Raw genomic sequence first — 9,563 nt, 5'->3', positions numbered from 1 at the left:
TGCCTCAAACCAGCTAAACTGGACTTCAACAAAACCCCCACAAGTTTTTTGGGACTGTTTTGTATTTTGAAAAGCTCTGCCAATCCATTTATGTGATGCTTCTCAATAACTTTGCCTATGATATCAGGATCAAGCTAACATGTTTTCTCAAAAAACAACAGTATCCTGCTTGACATAAAGATTATTCTAAGTAATTAATTTGTTTCCTGTTAAACTGATACTCATTCATAGTTTAATGTATTTTAATGTCACAGTGTCAGAATATGTACAGAATGTTTTATTCACAAATCTTTAAGAAAGAATTGTATAATCCAGATTCAAAAGGTAAGTTCTCAACACCTAGAATTAGGGCAGGCACTTATGCCTACTTGTTGCCTTTGGGACCATTGGTTAACCTATTTTTTCCAATGAAAATGGGGGTTCTTATGAAGACAAGGAACACCCTGGCATGACACTGAGTGTGTACGCACTCAAGCACATATTCTTTACTTTCCATTGTCTCTCACAGAAACAATTTTAAAAAGCAAGAAGACTAGTTTCAAAGCATTGTCAAGCCCAAGTCCTTTCATCTTGATGTTGCTGACTTCTGAGTTGGGTTGCTTTTCTATTTTAGGCTCCTGTTCCCTCTAGAGCACGGTGGAGCAGGTGTGAGCAAAGGTTTGTGGCTTCCATGGCTCTTCCTGGGGACCACGAGCTGTAGGAAGGCAGAGAAACTCACATGGCTTAAACTGTGTTGGCTTCGGACTTTAAGTGAAACTGGAACTACAACTCAGTGCCTGGTGCCTGTGAAGAAGGTGCTCTATCACCAAGCTCTGTGCTCATGCCATCTTCATAGGCATTTGTACCCACAGTCCCCTCTACTGTGTTCTTGCTGCTCTGGGATCATGCGAATGCTGTCTCTACTTTGTTCTCTTTGTGGGAGGAATTCTACCTGACATTACATGTGAATTAAATGCCATGTTCTACCAATGGTGCTTAGAATCTTGTTGACCATAGATAACATCAGACATTATTTATTTTTTTGTATATTTTTTGAGTCTTGTCTCTACCTCTGATCTCATCAGGAACAGAAGGCAGTCCAAGATCCCTCACAGAAATTCACACTTGGTATTTATAAATGACATATTTAAACTGTGTATTAACCTTAGTCTCTATCATGGAAAGTTTGTTTTCCAGTAGATGGGACTATATTGAAGCATGTGGCAGAATTATTGAAATAGGAATTGATTCAACTCATAGGAAAGCTCAAATAACAAGCAAAAATAATAACACATAAGACAATATAGGGGAGGCTTTGGAAAGGTGGAAGGTGTAAATGAAAGGGGACCTCACAGAGTCTTCTGGAGCTGTGTATGCTCACCTTAAAATCTGCAAGAGGAGATGGTTCTATAGAATTGCTAACTTTGTGAGATTGCACTTAATTCTTCTCTCACGTCATGGACATTTTATTTAGAATTTGACAACATTTCTCGTACTCAAGTCACTTATAGAAAAATAAACACCCCCTTTTTAATCTTCAGTAAGATTGTTTTGCTGAAAGTAGACTCAGAAGTGTTTCACTGGAGTGTATTATTGAATTATACATAGCTGTGAATTTCTAGAAATCCCTGAATTCACACACTCTGGCTGTGTTTGTGGTATAAATGCAAGACTGCACTGAGGGGAACTTACTTGTTTACATTAACATAGTCAAACAGAAATTGGAGGTTTTTAAACCCAGACATAATATTGAGAAGTGCTAGTTGGATGCCGTCAATTCTATCTTTAGGCACTGATACTATTGTTAATGTGAAAATTTTAAACTAAATTATAGGTCCCTCATTTTCATCATGACACAATTTGATAGCTGTCAGAAAAGTTGTATTTCACACTTCCCACGTTCATAGGTCTGCACGGGCACTAAGGTCGTTAAGTGTTTGTTTGCTTTTGTATGTTACAAACTCGTCAAAATAGATAGACCACACAAAGCTAAGACAGGAACATGAACCTCGAGAGTGATGACATTAGTTTATATCCTGCAAGGTAAATAAAGAATCGAGGTGGCTTATCATAGCATCCTTAAGAATTTCGTCTCCAGCCAGGCAGTGGTGGCGCACACCTTTGATCCCAGCAATTGGGAGGCAGAGGCAGGTGGATTTCTGAGTTCGAGTCCAGCCTGGTCTACAGCGTGAGTTCCAGGACAGCCAGGGCTACACAGAGAAACCCTGTCTCGAAAAACAAAACAAAACAAACAAACAAACAAACAAACAAACATACAAACAAAAGGAATTTTATCTCCAGGACTACTACAGAGGAGTTGGTTTCACTCATCGCAGCTCTTCTGCCTATCGATTTCTTCTCATATGAAAGTACTAACTATAGAATCAAAATAGGAGCTGAGGACACAGACAGGTGGAAAGAAGACACTGTCCAGCTCTCAGTGAAATAAGCAGCTTCCTCAAATGGTGAGAATAGACTGCCTTTGTACACATAGGGGAGTGTGGTGAATGCTAAGACAGGCTTCTTATGGTCTGTCCACAAAGGAAGGCAGCATGGATGGCAAAATAGAAGTAGCTTGGCCTTGGGTTCAAAGGCTAAATTTTGGGGTGGAATGTAGAACTCTGATGACAGTGCTGGACATACCTATACATCCTCTGTTCACTTAGACTCTGAAAGGTTCTTATTAAGTCCTGTCACCAAATATTAATAGTAAGCATGTCCACAGGACTCACAGTAGAACCAAAGAGGAGAGTGTACAGGCAAATGTAGGGACATCAGAATATTAACATCACAGATAGCATCAGCTAAATGAGACTTGTTATCCATTATGACTGTCCTTAACTAAATGAGACTACCAAAGGCCAATGTTTCTCAGAGGTAGAATGATTGTTTCTGACTTTGGCATAAAGGTTATACAAAGATCAAGACCACTCATTGTATATACATCTGTATGATACAAATTCCTGTGCCAAAGATGTGTGCATACATATTAGAAACATCTGATATGCATATCTTCACAGAAGTACAGAAATAAAGTCAATAAAAAAGCACTAAGACAAATTTATTAAAAATAGTGATGTAAGAACAAGGCTCTGGCAAATTTGGCTGATAGCCAAACTCAATGACAAATTCTTTGCTGATAAAATCGTTACACTTGTTCTGTTTATGGCATGACTCTACCTTCCATTCTGTGAATATTCCTTTTTTTTGATATCTTGATTTTGCCAGTTTTCTATTTCCACATACATGTTCTACAATTCTAAATAGAAGGTGGCTCTTCCTATACAATATCAGTTGATCACCATTCAGATTATTCTTCAAAATTAAGAGTCAGCACAAAACAAGCAAAACAGACAAGAGATTAACGTTCCTCCTGGACAAGCCCATTGGTCAGTGCTCCACTTTCAGCTTTTGGGTAACTCAGAGTTCTGAAGTTGGCTAGGCCTAGAGCTATCTCCATGCAGTTGAATAAGCTCTGTTTTAGCCTGCCAAAAGATTTCTCAGCTCAGTGCTACTCTTGAATGACACTCTGTCATTATGCTATATTTAGGCTTTGCAAGTTGTAATTAGCTTGATTCTGCTGCACACTGATCCAGCCTCCCATGCAATATAAAAGGTAAAAAAAAAAAAATAGGAAAGCAGATATAAAAACCTGAAGAAGCCTCATGTGGAGGAAAATTTCATGACTCTCAATCTAAAGAAAGTGCTAAAGAAAAGAACATCTGTGGCTTAAAAGATTGAGAAGGAAGTGGAAGCCACAGGGGTGCGGGGTGCCTGGATACTCTGGGCCTATGACAGGGTTTCTATATCTCCCATGGTTCCACGGTCACTATAGATTTTACTCCATGGAAGTGACTGCTGTTCAGGCCAGCCCCTATATCTCCTTATATAATTGAGCACTTTAAATCTCCGTCATTCTTTCCTCGTTTGTGCTTTCCAGGCATAGTTTGGGCCTAAGGTGAGCCTTCTATATTTACAGCACAAATTCTTGTCCATGTGCTTGTAAGAATAGACTCTCTTTATGAGAAAAAAGTTTCTGGCAGGTTCAAAACCGAGGATCCATGGTAGCTGCCAAATAGTGTTTTGTTCATCCCTTTTATTCAACACAGGTGCTAATCTCCTTGGAGGTAAGATATACTATTGTTTATTTCACTCGGTTGTGTTAAATATGTGAAAACTCTGTTATAGTTAGTGCTTACTATAGTTACTATAGTTAGTTATCAAGATATGGGACTTAAAAAAAAATCTTCCTCAAGACTTACTCTGGATTTCCTAATATGCCAAGTCTTTTTCGTTGTGAGCTCTTGAAAATGCTTTAAATCGTAACTTTCTCCTAACTAGTCTCCTCCTTCTTTTCCTCCTCCTCCTCCTCCTCCTCCTCCTCCCCCCCCCTATGTTGACTTGAAATATATTTATTTTTAATTTCCCTTTCAAACTCCCCTGATGTTTTACTACTGTGATAAGACCACAGGTAGCAAGTTTATGACAGGAAGAAATTTGTTTTAGGAATGTGTGGACAATAGAACTGGAAAGAACATGGGAGAAGAGAGAGAAGCAGAGAAGCACTTGAGGCACTATTTTCTCCACAATAAATCAGTTTAGTAACACATGGATCATTCTCTGTCAGAAAACAACATATCTATCTCTGTCAGAAAACAGCATATCTAGTTAGCAATACTGCATGACCTGACTCAGATCTCAATATTTCATCTTTTTCCTTCAAGAATATGAGTGTTCTGCTGTTTAAAAGGATATACAAAGATGTCAAGATAGTTCAGCAGGTGATGCCACTTATTGTTTAGCCAGAGGACCTAAATTTGATTCCAGAACCCATGTTGAGTGATCCCAGTACCCATGTTGAGTGATCCTAGTATCCATGTTGAGTAGCTCACAACTGCCTGTAGCTCCAGCTCCAGGGAATCCAATGACTCTGGCATCTGTGGGCACTGTGGTCATGCACCCATATCTACATGCAGACACATGTACACATAATTCACACACACACACACACACACACACACACACAACTGATGGGTACTGAATCCAAAGGTAATCAATTTTATAAATGTGAGAGGTGCCTGGTTACATTAAGCAGGCTTTGGGATGAAACTCTATTGTAGTCACTGAGAATATTAACTTTCTTTCTCTCAATTTAACACAAAATTCTCACAGGTGCTTCTAATTAGACCAAGAAGTGACAGTGGCCAGTTTGACTAAATCCAGACCTCAGCTAAGAGTAATGGAAAAAAGCCCCAGCTTGTACTCTTAAAAACTGAAATCTATGTTGAAACAGTTCTAGGAAATGACACCTATGGTGAGATGTAAAAGCCATAGCCTCAGGTCCTGTGCAGTCAGTCGTTCTGTATAGAATAAAAAGAATATAAATACTGAGTACCATGTGTTTTGCTGCCCGTATCAAATCTAGAGCTTCTCTGAGCAAGCTTGAATTCCTCTATTGGAGCCACATTGTTAATTTGATATTGGAAGAAGAAAAGCAAAACAAAATTCCACTCTAAATTCTAAATATACTGTTTTTAAAAATTATTTTATAGAATAGTTGAATGTCCATTTGAAAATCTTAAGTCATATTTTAAAACTGTCACTGTGTTCACTAAACAAATAAACAGCAACAAAAATCAAACTTATCTCTTTGAAGGAACAAATCTTATGACACTGTCTAAAACTTAAAACATTAGCATAAATTCTAATCCTCAATATTCCTATTATAAAATAATATAACTTTCTCCCAGTTATGGTTTTGTTAATTAACACTAATGTTCTAGGAAGTAAACACCCTATTCTATAACAAAGAAAATGTCTAATGAAATCTTTGCAGCTATCTGGATTTAAAAGAAACCCAGTGTAATTTTGGTTATGCCCTTAAGCAGAACTATGACACATGCTCCAGCAACTGTTCCAGGACCCCCAGCTAGTGGGATGAGTCAAGTTTGAAACCTAGTCAATTCTCCCAGCCAGCCTTACTCCTTCCCTGCAAGGGTCCAGCATCTGCCTAGAGGAAGGATGGTATCTCCTGAATCCCACTTATAAGTCATAACCCAATTAAAAAGTTCAGAAAAAGAAAAGTAAGCAAATATGACATGTAATTATTGCTTCTTTTGCCCAATATTTAAATATTTTAAAGTAATTTTATTAAAGAATTTGAACTAATAAATATTTTCCCCAGAAACTAGAGGCAAAGACATCCCAGCACTGATACAACTTTTCATGGTTTCTAAACATGAACCCTCAGCCCATAAAATATGGATGTCCTTAACTGATCATCTCAATGCACACTGAAAGGGGCTTAGCATTGGAGAGGATGGGGCCATGCATAATGCCCAGAGCAACTCATACTGATGACTCTCTCTATGGCCATAAACATTAGCTTGACTGTGGGGATTCTGTATTCTGCTTTGTATATACCTGTCCTGAAAACAGGATAGAGTAGTAACAACTTCACCTTTTATGAAAGATGTCTTCATTTTGATATTTTGATGGCCTTGATTACAATAGTCATTGATATTACTTTATTCCACATAAAACTATGCTTAAATTCAGAGTACAGAGAACAGTCAGGGTATTGTCCTAGAGCTAATACTTCTCTTAAATTCAAAGATTAAACAGTCTAAAGAAGCTAAACAAGAAAGGCACAAGTGACGATGCTTGAATCTCACTTAGAAGTGGAAATAAAATAGTCATAAGAGGCAGATGGAGGGAGGGAATCGGGTGGGAGAGGAGACGCAGATGGGAAGGGGGCTTCAGGATCAAGTGTAGAGAGGGACAGGAGAGATGACTAGGTAGCCATGAGAATGAATGGAAATCTGCAACTGATAGGATAGGGAGATATGGGACATCTCCAGAATGAGATAGAGACCTGGGATAAGGGAGAAACCCAAATATCAATGGGGGTGTCCTTAGCTGTTACACCTGAAGAGGCCACCTCCTATAGCCAGGCAGGAACCCCAATGGAGCTATATGGACACTAACCCACCCACAAAACTTTCCACCCAAAAGTTATCCTGTTTACAAGACATGCAGTGATTGGGGATGGAGCAGAGACTGAGGGAATGGCCAACCAATAGTGGAACCCAACTTGAAACCCATCTCATAGCCAAGCACCAATCCTTAACTCTATTAATGATTCTTTGTTATGTTTGCAGATGGAAGCATGTTGTCCTCTGAGAGGCTCCACCTGGCAGGTGACTCAGACAGGTGCAGAGACCCACAGCTAAGCAGTGGATGGAGCTTAGGGATTCTAATGGAAGAGTTGGGGAAGGATTGAGGGCCCTGAAGGGGATAGGAACTCCACAGGAAGACCAAAGGAGTCAACTAACCTGAACCTTTGAGGCTCTCAGATACTGAACCACCAACCAAAGAGCACGGATTAGACCTAGACCTCCTCATACAAATGTAGCAGATGTGCAGCTTCGTCTTCCTGTGGGTCCCAAACAAATGGAGCTGGGGCTATCCCCAAAGCTGCTGACTTGTCCGTGGGATATGTTCTTTTAGCCGGGCTGCCTTGGATGGCCTCAGTGGAAGAGAATAAGCCTAGCCTTCCAGAAACTTGATGTGTCAAGGTTGGGGGATATCCAGGGTGGTCCCACCCACTCAGAGGAGAAGGGAAAGGGGAGATGAGGGGAAGGATTGTGGGAAGGAGTGACCAGGAGGGAGCAGTGAAGAGGATGAAAAGTGAATGAGTTAAAAAAAAAAAGATTTAATAGTGTGAAGAAAAGTAAATCCCAACCAATTGTAAGCACCTGTAAGTGACCAGTTTGGGTTGAATTTGGACTAATTCCCCTGGCTTTTCTTCAGTTCTTTACACTGGTAGAAAATGGTTTTCCTAACTTAATGCAAAAGTACTTGCTTTTTTACTGGCAATCAGGTTTTGAATGGGGCTCTCAGGAAAAGCTTGGAAAGCCCTTTATCAGTGACCACAAAGGTACTTCTGCTCTATTGTGCTGGAGGTTGGAATGCCTTTGATCCTGGGAGAGGGATTCTCTGATAATGAGGTGTCCTGAAGAGAAGAACTGGTCTCAGAAGATAGAAGATACCCACTTTGCTTACCACACTCTGAGTGCCAGGGCCTTCAAAGAGCCAGCACTGTTTCTCTCCCAAAGCTTCTCAGAGGAAGTGTTGGGCTCAGAGAAGCAGTCTTCCTTCCATAACATCTGCAAGAGTTAAGCACTAGCAAGTGAAGCTCAGGGCAAGCTTGGCTCTTAGCTCCCATCCTCCGGAGATCTGTAATATCTCTACAAGGCACCTCAGAAAAAAGACCACACCCTCACTTAATTCACATCCCTCCATCCAAGATTTCCCTGAACAAATAAGAGAAAAATTCCAATGGTTTATTTTGGAACATGAGTTTCAGCTAGAAACCTGAGTGAACTAAGATACTCTACTCATTGACAATGAAGTTGACTAAATTACACATAAACACACTCACACACACACACACATACACACAGTCACACATACATGCAGACATACATACACACAAACACACACACACATACACACACACACACACACACACACACACACACAGAGACATGTATATACATTTTCTCTCTGCTCCCCTTTGTTTATCTTTGTCCCTTTTCTCTGGCCACTAATTCTTAACTTTATTTTCTTGTTTGCTTCTTATCAGGGACAACTAGGAAGGATCTTAAACTGTGTTACATCAATGGCCCTGTCCGAGGGCTTTCATAGAGGATTCTCCCCACTATTCTAGGAATGGGACCCCTGCTGGTCTATCAAGATAGACTAAAGCTCTCAAACACAACACTTCCCCCAGCTGCCTTGGGCAACCACTCTTATCTGCAGAGTTACCTATTACAGTCTGCTTTCTATAGTGCTGAGTCTCACCTGCAAGGCTTAAGGACATCAGTTCAGATACTTCTGCTTTGGTAGGAAACTGCCCTTTCTTCAGAGCTTCCACTGGATTTTCTTGTTGACTTGCATAATGTCGCCAGAACAGAGGGGTGGAAGGGACTTTAGTCTGGCAGTGAACTTTGACTTTGCCTGTTCAGTTTACTGCAATGTTAACACAGTGGGGCTCTTTTGTTGTTGCTGTTGCTACTGTTCCTGTGTTTGTTGATTTAGTGGTTTTTTTTTTGTTATTTATTTATTTATTTAGTAAGTTAGGGATGCAATTTGGTTTCCTTTCCTCCTTTGGACATGTACTTTGGAAACCATAAACTGCATATGATTTTTCTTTCAAAATGTAAATGACAAATGTAAAAGTCATCACAATGACTTCTTTTAGGTAATGCAAAAGCCTAGTTACACGTTACATTGTCAAGCATAGTCATTAACTTCTCCTCCCATAGGTGAGCAATGAGAACAGGAAATTTGTGTGTGATTTTGTGGACTCAGGAGATAACCCAGCTCTGATCCAACCAAGCCCCTCCTGCTCGGTTTCATTTTTCCACCTCATAAAGGTTCATCACTTTTCTCACAGAGAGTATCCCCACCTCGGATGTGGTGTACAAGTTTAGATTTTATGCATCATCATGTCATTTGAATTTTCCCCCAAAGATGAGCTGTCTCATGACTAGTTCAGTTTTTAAAAAGTTGGGTTTTTT

At 39.9% G+C, this 9,563-nt stretch overlaps 1 long non-coding RNA gene across 1 annotated transcript; it reads right to left on the bottom strand.

Annotated features, from left to right (window-relative positions):
* Positions 1–224: 224 nt before the first annotated feature.
* LOC114611108 lies at positions 225–8,959 on the bottom strand. Its single transcript, XR_003709794.1, has 2 exons — positions 8,845–8,959; positions 225–694 (listed from the first exon to the last, which is right to left on the bottom strand). It is a non-coding gene; the product is annotated as an uncharacterized LOC114611108 (long non-coding RNA).
* Positions 8,960–9,563: the final 604 nt, after the last annotated feature.

The sequence above is a fragment of the Grammomys surdaster genome, unplaced genomic scaffold (assembly GCF_004785775.1).
Source record: "Grammomys surdaster isolate TR1022 unplaced genomic scaffold, NIH_TR_1.0 129, whole genome shotgun sequence".
NCBI classification, from domain to species: Eukaryota; Metazoa; Chordata; class Mammalia; order Rodentia; family Muridae; genus Grammomys; species Grammomys surdaster.
This window is presented reverse-complemented; position numbering and strand designations above follow the sequence as displayed.